Here is a 9,883-nt window from a genome sequence, read left to right as displayed (position 1 = left end):
ATGCCTCACCCCTCCTTTTTCTCCCCTCTCTCTTATCACCCCTCCTTTCCTTTTTCTCCCTCTCACTCTCCCTCCTCTCAGTATTCTTCGACAGGAAGTCTATTCCTAAAATGTACATGTTTTTCTGTATATGTGGCGATTTTATACAAAACACATGTTCTTGTCCAAAACATCCTGTATGGGTATGTCACCCTATCTTCATTGGTTAAGAGGATGAAACTCCCCTCGACATGCCTATATAAGATCTGTATTTCTATGAATAAATTGAAGTATTGAGAATACATGGACTGTGTGTTTTCTTACTTCCCGGACGTATTTACACTTTAAGGAGACTGAGAAGATTTCACGGTGGCAAAAAGAGATATCGAGGGACCAAATGGTTATTTATTAACACTAACTCTGGACATATTTGCATGGTCAAGTAACTTAAAAACATTTAATCCAATTTAAAACAACATTCTCTTGCTCTGGGTCTGTTGAGGTAAAAACACAAAGCTCACATAAAAGAGACAGTGAAAAGGTGTGTGGTTTTACTACTATTACTAACTCAAAGGGATTGTTGATGTGAGATTTTTTAATTTTGTTGAAGATTTTATTGATGGTGTGTGCATTTTAATAGCAGGTTGTATTTTTCTGGGTTACATTTAGAATTTTTACAATTGCTATATTGCTGTTTAAGTAAATGCACATTTACTGTGATGGTTTCTCACCCAGACCTTAACACTGACTTGACCTACACATTACCAGATTCTGCCCCCAGACAGAGACAAAGGTTACCACAGTGAGTGAGCCTGGAGACTCAAGTGAAACTCCTACAAGCTGAAGTATCTGTGTTGCAACAGTGCCTCAACAATTCTCTCCTGTTGCAGCAGAGTATATTAAGACGTTTTGGTCCTCCTGATGTCGACACCCCTGCAGCACCACATGCGCAGCTACCTCCTATGGCCAGCTCTACACCACACAGCCGTATTCCTCTAGGCCAAGTGCCAGTGTTTCCCATAGAAACGTGACTTTCTCACCACAGCCCAAATCTTCTGATGTGAGTAATACTAGCAGAATCCTTGCATCTGTACTGTACCAGTCAAGGCTTGAACCACCTGTGTTTGCGGGAGACGAACACATTAGCCCTGAGGATTGGCTACAATCGGTCAATGTTTACAGAAACTCCCTTGATTTAACTGATGCTCAAATTTTTCTTGCGCTGCCACAGTTTTTGGCAAAAGAGCCAAAGAAATGGTTTTCTGGCACCACATGCGCAGCTACCTCCTATGGCCAGCTCTACACCACACAGCCGTATTCCTCTAGGCCAAGTGCCATTACAAGGTATGACCACTAATAATGTTTCCCATAGAAACGTGACTTTTTCACCACAGGCCAATTCTTCTGATGTGAGTAATACTAGCAGAATCATTGCATCTGTACTGTACCAGTCAAGGCTTGAACCACCTGTGTTTGCGGGAGACGAACACATTAGCCCTGAGGATTGGCTACAATCGGTCAATGTTTACAGAAACTCCCTTGATTTAACTGATGCTCAAATTTTTCTTGCGCTGCCACAGTTTTTGGCAAAAGAGCCAAAGAAATGGTTTTCTGTCCTTGACACACATGCCGTTACATGGGCCCAGTTCTGTGATTTCTTCAGGAAAGTCTTTCTTCCTTCCGACAGCCAGGAACAAATAATTAGAGGTATCTTGGACCGTATGCAAAACCCTGAAGAGCCCCTTCCTACCTTTGTGGCTCACATGCTAAGTGAATTCAGAAAACTTAAAATATGCTCTTGAAAAATATACAGCTGCTCTCTATGGAACTTCTGTTTCCTCAGGCATGGATCTTCTGCTGATGGCTCATGAGCTCCATGTGGTCCTGCGACCAAGTAAATGTTCAGTGCCTTCAATGCAGAGTAAAGCTAAATTTGGCAAAGAAACCTACTGTTACAAGTGCTCACACCCTGATTTCACTTCTCGTACATGTCCAGATTGTAACTCGCCTTCTGGAATGTGCTCACAACAAAGTGAGTCCCCTGATGCACGATTGGAACCTGCCCTTGATGCAAGGGATATGAACAACCCCGAAGGTAGCAATGCAGGGGAAGGAAATGCATTTGTAATACACAAGGGAAACTCCAAGGGGGGGGGGGGGGGATTCGCAGAGGCAATCCTCCCTCCAGGAGATATTTTCGCCACAACCGACTAATGCTGCTGTTCCAGAACAACCTGTCCATTGTCCTGCGGAAGTTCCCACATCACCTTCCGTTTAACCTACATGGCCAGGTGTTAGATGCTACACTTGACACGGGCACATCGCTTTCTGCAGTGCAAGCGGACATTGTTCAGAACTGAAGGTTAACATTAAACCATGGTCTGCTCCCCCAATCCAACTAGCAGATGGTGGGGTATGCCAACCCTTAGGGCTGATATGGTTGGCTTTTAGCTTCATGGGACAGCATTTTTATCACCGGTTTGCCATTGTCCCACGCTTACCCTCAACCTTGGTCTTGGGGATGGACTTCATGTTGCGTGCCTCCATCATCATTCACATCCCATCCAGAATTGTTGTCATAGGCAATGATCCTTTATTAATGGAGGAGATGGAAGGCAAGGAAGTGCAGGAGTTGGAAAGCAGTTTGTTATTTATGGAAGTCCCATCTTCCACACTTTGAGAAAAGGTTGAGGAAGCATGTCTGAGTAATGCTGAGAAGGAACAGTTGTCAGGGCTACTTGAAAATTTTTCTGACCTCTTCAACGGTCACCTGGGTCGCACATCACTAACTGAGCACTCCATAGACACGGGGAATGCCAAGCAAGTCCACTAAAAGTCCACTGTTTGCGCTCACTAAACATTAGGCTCCCCTTTTGTGTGGGACAGTGCCTGCCAAGACGCCATGGACCTTCTAAAGCAAAAATTAACTTCAGCACCTGTGCTAAGTTTTCCTGACTTCTCTCTGCCTTTCTTTGTTTATGCCGATGCCTGTGACGCGGGACTAGGAGCTGTGCTGAAATCTGCATGGCAGAGAGGTTGCTGTGGCGTATGCTAGTTGGGCCCTGCATAAATCTGAGAAACCTTATTCCACACCTGAGAATGAGTGTCTGGCCATCATTTGGGCCCTTGAGCACTTTAGGCCTTACATTGAGGGTCTCCATGTCACAACTTTCACTGACCACAGTGGGCTCAAGTGGCTGATGTCCCATCCCAACCAAGGATGTTATGGTTTTGAATTTTTAAATTAGTTTTTATTTTAATATCATTTTCAAATTTCCTATAATTTCAGTTTAGTTTTAGTTAGTTTCATTAATGGTTTTGTTAGTTTTAGTTTACTTTTTATTTTGTGAACACATTTCTATTTAGTTCTTATATATTTTAGTTTCAGTTTTAGTAATTATATCCAACTAGCAGATGGTGGGGTATGCCAACCCTTAGGGCTGATATGGTTGGCTTTTAGCTTCATGGGACAGCATTTTTATCACCGGTTTGCCATTGTCCCACGCTTACCCTCAACCTTGGTCTTGGGGATGGACTTCATGTTGCGTGCCTCCATCATCATTCACATCCCATCCAGAATTGTTGTCATAGGCAATGATCCTTTATTAATGGAGGAGATGGAAGGCAAGGAAGTGCAGGAGTTGGAAAGCAGTTTGTTATTTATGGAAGTCCCATCTTCCACACTTTGAGAAAAGGTTGAGGAAGCATGTCTGAGTAATGCTGAGAAGGAACAGTTGTCAGGGCTACTTGAAAATTTTTCTGACCTCTTCAACGGTCACCTGGGTCGCACATCACTAACTGAGCACTCCATAGACACGGGGAATGCCAAGCAAGTCCACTAAAAGTCCACTGTTTGCGCTCACTAAACATTAGGCTCCCCTTTTGTGTGGGACAGTGCCTGCCAAGACGCCATGGACCTTCTAAAGCAAAAATTAACTTCAGCACCTGTGCTAAGTTTTCCTGACTTCTCTCTGCCTTTCTTTGTTTATGCCGATGCCTGTGACGCGGGACTAGGAGCTGTGCTGAAATCTGCATGGCAGAGAGGTTGCTGTGGCGTATGCTAGTTGGGCCCTGCATAAATCTGAGAAACCTTATTCCACACCTGAGAATGAGTGTCTGGCCATCATTTGGGCCCTTGAGCACTTTAGGCCTTACATTGAGGGTCTCCATGTCACAACTTTCACTGACCACAGTGGGCTCAAGTGGCTGATGTCCCATCCCAACCAAGGATGTTATGGTTTTGAATTTTTAAATTAGTTTTTATTTTAATATCATTTTCAAATTTCCTATAATTTCAGTTTAGTTTTAGTTAGTTTCATTAATGGTTTTGTTAGTTTTAGTTTACTTTTTATTTTGTGAACACATTTCTATTTAGTTCTTATATATTTTAGTTTCAGTTTTAGTAATTATAGTTTAGCAGAGTTAATGGAACACTTCCAGTGTAGACCAAAGCAAAACATTTAATTTGAGCAAAGTTGAATGTTTGCACAGTTTACAGTGAACTCTTGTGCAAACCTCTTAATAATGAAAATAAAATACATCTTTACAATTGAACAAAAAACAAAAATATGCAACTTATATGTATAAAATGTATTAATTCATATTCATGTTCATATTCATTCATATTAAAGATGTAATCTTGTTAAACATGCCAATAGTTTACAAACAACAAGCTTATCAAGGTTTTCAGAGTTATTAGAAAGCTACAGGCAGTTGAATTTTTATTCTGCAGGACACTTTAAACTCTGTAAACTTTATTTTTGTCCATCTGTGTTTTCAATGCATTAATTTGTTGGATCTGTTGCACAGACGAACCACCGGTGCACACTATTGTATGTCCAGTCTTTCCCTCTATGTACGTACACAATAAGAAGAAACAATCTAAAATGCTTTTAAACTTAATACTACTCAAAACTAAATGTGATATGGTGATTTAAATGATGTTTGCACTTTACTTTGACAAGCAGCTCCACGTGCATGAAGCGCCATCAACAGGTATTTCCCTAAACAACCACAGGTCAGATTTTCTGGCACCGAATGAGAGTTTATTAAATCACGAACATGATTATTTATTTTTGCTAATTATTATTTTATTTAAGTTCGTTTTTCAGTTACTTTTGTTAGTTTCATTTAGTTTTTTATTTATTTTGAAATTTAAATTTGAATTAAAATTTTAAAGTTTTCGTTTACGAAAATAACCTTGGTCCCAACCCCACTGGCCACCTTGCTCGTTGGTCTCTCCGCCTTCAGGACTTCGATTTCGATGTTGTCCACAAGCCTGGATCTCAAAACAAAGTGCCTGATGTGCTGTCGAGGAATCCTCTAACAGATGATGTGCCACCAACGGACCTCCTTCCTGACTATGCTGTGATTGGTGGTCTGGATCTCCGTACACTATCTTCAGTAACTCTTACAGATCGATCTCATGTCTGACAATTACAACTTGATGATCCAGTCACAGGTTATCTCCTCCGTAAAATGGAGGCAGTGTTCCAACGGGGTAGCGACGGGGATGATTGCTCTCAATATTCCATTCATGATGGCCTGTTGTACTTTAACGATCCCAAAACTGCTTGTGGCATCCATCCACCCTTTGAAATGTTTAAAGCTGTATGCTCCTATGCCTCTCAAAGGTACCTTGCTGAGGTATTACCATGATCACCCAACTGCAGGTCACCTAGGGATAACCAAGACCTTGGCTTGACTGTTTTTCTGGCCTAAAATTGCATCTGAGGTGAAGAAATATGTATCTTCTTGCACGTTTGCTAACTGACGAAACTAAGTCAGAGAAAACCTGCCGGTCTAATGGTCCCAATTCAGCCTCAGAAACCTTGGGAGTATGTTGGGGTGGATTTCGTTGGCCCATTGCCACGTACTCCCATTGGCAATGCTTACATCTTGGTTTTTGTCGATTATTTTTCAAAGTAGGTCGAGATCATGGTGGTGAGAGAAGCTACTGCTCAAGTGGCGGCAAACAAACTGCTAAGTGAAGTGTTTTCCCGTCACAGGGCCCCCACTTATCTAATTTCAGACAGAGGTTCCCCTTTCGTGAGCGACCTATTCGAACGGGTGCTCACTCTCCTGGGAACCGAACATCGCCTCACAACGGCATATCACCCACAGATGAATGCCACAGAGTGGATGAACCGGACTCTCAAGACAGCAATTCAAGCATACATGGATGATAAACATACAACCTGGGACCGATATATCCCAAAAATTTGCTTTGCACTACGAACAGCACCTCATGAGAGTATGGGTCAAACCCCGTCTATGATGTTGTATGGGAGGGAGTTGGACACTTCATTGGACTTGGTGATTCAGCCTGTCTGGGATGGAATGGAGGAACCTGAAATCCCTTATCCTGAGAGCTTAAGATTGACATTGCAAGAGGCACATGACCATGCAAGGGCAGCCCTGGAAACCAGTTACAACAAACGGAAGCAGCACTACGACAAAAGACGTCACTCTGTTTTTTATGCCATTGGTGACCTTGTCAGAGTGAAAACCCACCCTAAATCAGATGCTCTGGCCAATTTTACAGAAAAACTGGCACCATTTTACGCTGGTCCATACTGTGTCACTCAAGTTTTGTCTGATATGAACTACAGACTTGCAAAGTTGGACACAGAACAGGATGCTGGTGTCTATCATGTGGAGAATATGCAGCCTTTCCACACTTGGAACGCAGGCAGCAGCCATGCACTAAGTGGACCTCAGGATGAGTCTGAAACACCCGATGAGGGTGCTGGTGACACAGAGGAGTGAGGACCAACCTCAAGATGCATGCTTTTCTCTGCCTAATGAGACTGATGTTAATTGTGACGATTTCACTGACAATGCACATGACGTGACCAAGCATGACATGAGTAGTTGTACTCGTAATGCTGACACTGACATTAGCACGTCTTCATGACATACACATCTTCCTGACTTTGACGTTGATCTTGAAAGTCATCGTTACAATCTCAGACCTAGACTGGCACCTAGAATCACCTCAGGGTGGTCAGACAAGAAATGAACTAACGAGTATCATACCGACAGGTTGGACCTAAAGTAGTAATGTATTTGATGGGTTGAAATTCTTATGTGTTTAAATATTACTAATAAACTGTTCTTTGATTGTGTAGCAATGGGAATCTAGAAAGCATTGTTTTAATTCTTAATGTTTTCATGTGTTGTGTTGGGGAAAAAAAGAAAATTGTTTTACACATATGGGTTGGTTACACAAGCTTTTGTTTTTTATGTGATATGACTTTGAAAAGCATACTGTGTAATGTGTAGCTTGTACTGACATGTATGCCAGTTATTGCCTTCTGTATGTGAAACATGTTATGAGTTGATGGATTTCCAAGTTTCCATGTATGGAGCTGAATTTAAACTTTGTCCTTATGTTGTGTACGGCTGGGTACAGCCCCCTCCTTCAAACCATCCTAACAGCAGAAATAGGTCAGTGCATATCTCATACAGTATGACTACAGCACCACAAAAAATAAAACATCCACGCTTTCACAAACTCACTCACAATGCTGTTATGCCTAATGTGAGGCAAGCAGGCATGAGCTGATGTGTGACCTTTCTCTAGGCTCACTATGGGTTTTTCATCTTCACTGTTCACTCTTTATATAACAGTGTCCCCAGCACAGCACAACTGTAGTGTTTTGTTGAAGAGGAAGCTACACATGTGCCCAATCCTGTGCCCTGACCTAATTACCTAGCCATATGTCACATTTCATGATTCATGTTTTTTTCCCATATAAATAACACATATAGAGTATTTTCTGACAAACACATCTGAAACCTTTTGTCTTTTACCTTTTGTATGCAGGCATATGCAGGGTGTGTGATGGGCAAAAGTCAAACCAGCATGAGATCAGCAGTTTGCTGCTATGTGGCTTCTTTAAATGTAAGATGTCTTGAGGGCAACTCAGTGCCGCAGATCCCTCCAAACTCCCTCCCAATGTGATGCAATGTGTACTATAAAAATATGTACAATAAAGCATGCACTTTCAAGCACTGATGGGCAGTTTTCTTAATCAAATAGCTTTTCAGTAGCGAAGCTCTTTTTTTATCAAGTAGCGCAGTAGCATCAACAAAAGATACATTATCCAAAGCATTCTGAAGCTCAAGCTCAAATCAGAAATATTACTGCTAAGGATCACTGATCCTTGACCAGTAAAAGTGACGCCACCACCACTAAACCCCATAAAATTACAGTCTATGGTCAAAATGCATTTAGAATTATCACAAAATTGAAGATATAGGGGCAGAAAATTTATATATGTATATAATTTCATATAGTAATGTTACGGAAGAGGCTTGACACAACAGGTTAGTTATATACAACAGTTTATTTGGTCACAGTGAGTACTGGTGTTGAGTTCGGAGGAAGTGAGGGTGAGGGAAAGGTCCGTGAGAGAGTGCAGAGGATATGGAGAGTGGAGTAATCCGAGTCTTTTGCTTGAGTGAGGCTGGAAGGTATCCGGGGGAAGCACACACCTCAGCGATCCGGGAACTAGGAGATACAGAAACCCCGACGTCGTGGTGGTCTACCTCTGCCCCGAGGTGCCGGCTGATCAGGATGGGCAGCATGGAACTCTGACATTAAGGCGGAATCCAGTACATCGATCCTAGGTACACATGAGTGTTCCTCGGGTCCATATCCTTCCCAGTCCACGAGGTATTCCAGCGGCAGGCGCAGTCTGATGTCCCGAGTCGACAGCCATACCTTCTGCCCTGGTTCATAGGTAGGCGTTTCAGCTCTTCGAAGGTCCGCTGTCCTCTTCTGCCTGCGCACTGCCCGTTGGAGATGGTGATGAGCAGCGTCCCAGACCCTCTTGCTTTCCCGAAACCAGTAGTCTACCACCAGAACATCAGAAGGCTCCCCGGACCAGGGGAACAGTGGTAGTTGAAGGCATTCCATACCTTGGAGATAAACTGCGGTCCCCGGTCGGAGACAATGTCTTTGGGAAGTCCATAATATCGGAAGACGTGATTGAATCAGTAATATAGAATTACAAGACGTGATTGAATAAATTGGGGAGACCTCTGAGGGGCAGAAGGCGACATGACTTCGAGAAGCGGTCAATAATCACCAGGATGCATGAGTTACCGTCAGAGGGGGGCAGGTCAGTGACAAAGTCTACTCCTAGGTGTGACCAGGGGCGATTTGGCACTGGAAGAGGAAGGAGTTTGCCAGATGGTAAATGGCGCAGGCTTTTGGACATGGCACAATCCGGACATCCTTGCACGAACCTTCTCACGTCCCTTGCCATATTGGGCCACCAGAAGTGATCTTGTAGCAGCGAGAAGGTGTTGTTGGCCCCTGGATGGCCAGTGCCTCGGGAGGAGTGAGCAGAGTGAATGAGTGGGGTGCGCTATGTCCGTGGTACGTACTGGCATCCTGGAGGACAGCCTGGCGGATTGTTAGGAGCTGTGTTGGAGGCCAATGAAGGGGAATTCCATTCGATCGGACTGACGATCATCTTCGGTGGGATGATGCTTTCCGGTTCTTCGGGGCCTTCTATGTGACTGTGAATACGCGACAAGGCGTTTGCTTTGACATTTCTGGGACCAGGGCGATAAGTAATGGTAAAATTGAACCTGGTAAAGAATAATGCCCATCGGGCCTGGCGGGGGTTCAAACGTTTTGCCTCACGAAGGTACTGGAGGTTCTTGTTGTTGGTCAGTACAATAAATGGATGGGCTGCACCCTCCAGCCAATGCCTCCACTCTTCTAGGGCCAGCTTGATGGCAAGGAGTTCTCTGTTGCCGATGTCATAGTTAATTTCCTCCGGGCTGAGCTTCCGTGAGAAGAAGGCACATGGGTGGAGTCTGGCGGGGTTCCCCTGCTGCTGGGACAGCACTGCCCCCACTCCTGTAGTGGAGGCGTCCACTTCCACAA

At 43.6% G+C, this 9,883-nt stretch overlaps 1 protein-coding gene across 1 annotated transcript in view; it reads right to left on the bottom strand.

Annotated features, from left to right (window-relative positions):
• plppr5a (phospholipid phosphatase related 5a) overlaps positions 1–9,883 on the bottom strand; it is a 61,571-nt gene that overhangs the window by 24,570 nt on the left and 27,118 nt on the right. The gene's annotated exons all lie outside the window — the stretch shown is intronic.

Source organism: Sinocyclocheilus grahami, unplaced genomic scaffold (assembly GCF_001515645.1).
Source record: "Sinocyclocheilus grahami isolate Dianchi unplaced genomic scaffold, SAMN03320097.WGS_v1.1 scaffold188.1, whole genome shotgun sequence".
Classification (NCBI taxonomy): domain Eukaryota; kingdom Metazoa; phylum Chordata; class Actinopteri; order Cypriniformes; family Cyprinidae; genus Sinocyclocheilus; species Sinocyclocheilus grahami.
The sequence above is the reverse complement of the archived record's forward strand: the minus strand, read 5'-3'. Positions and strand labels throughout refer to the sequence as shown.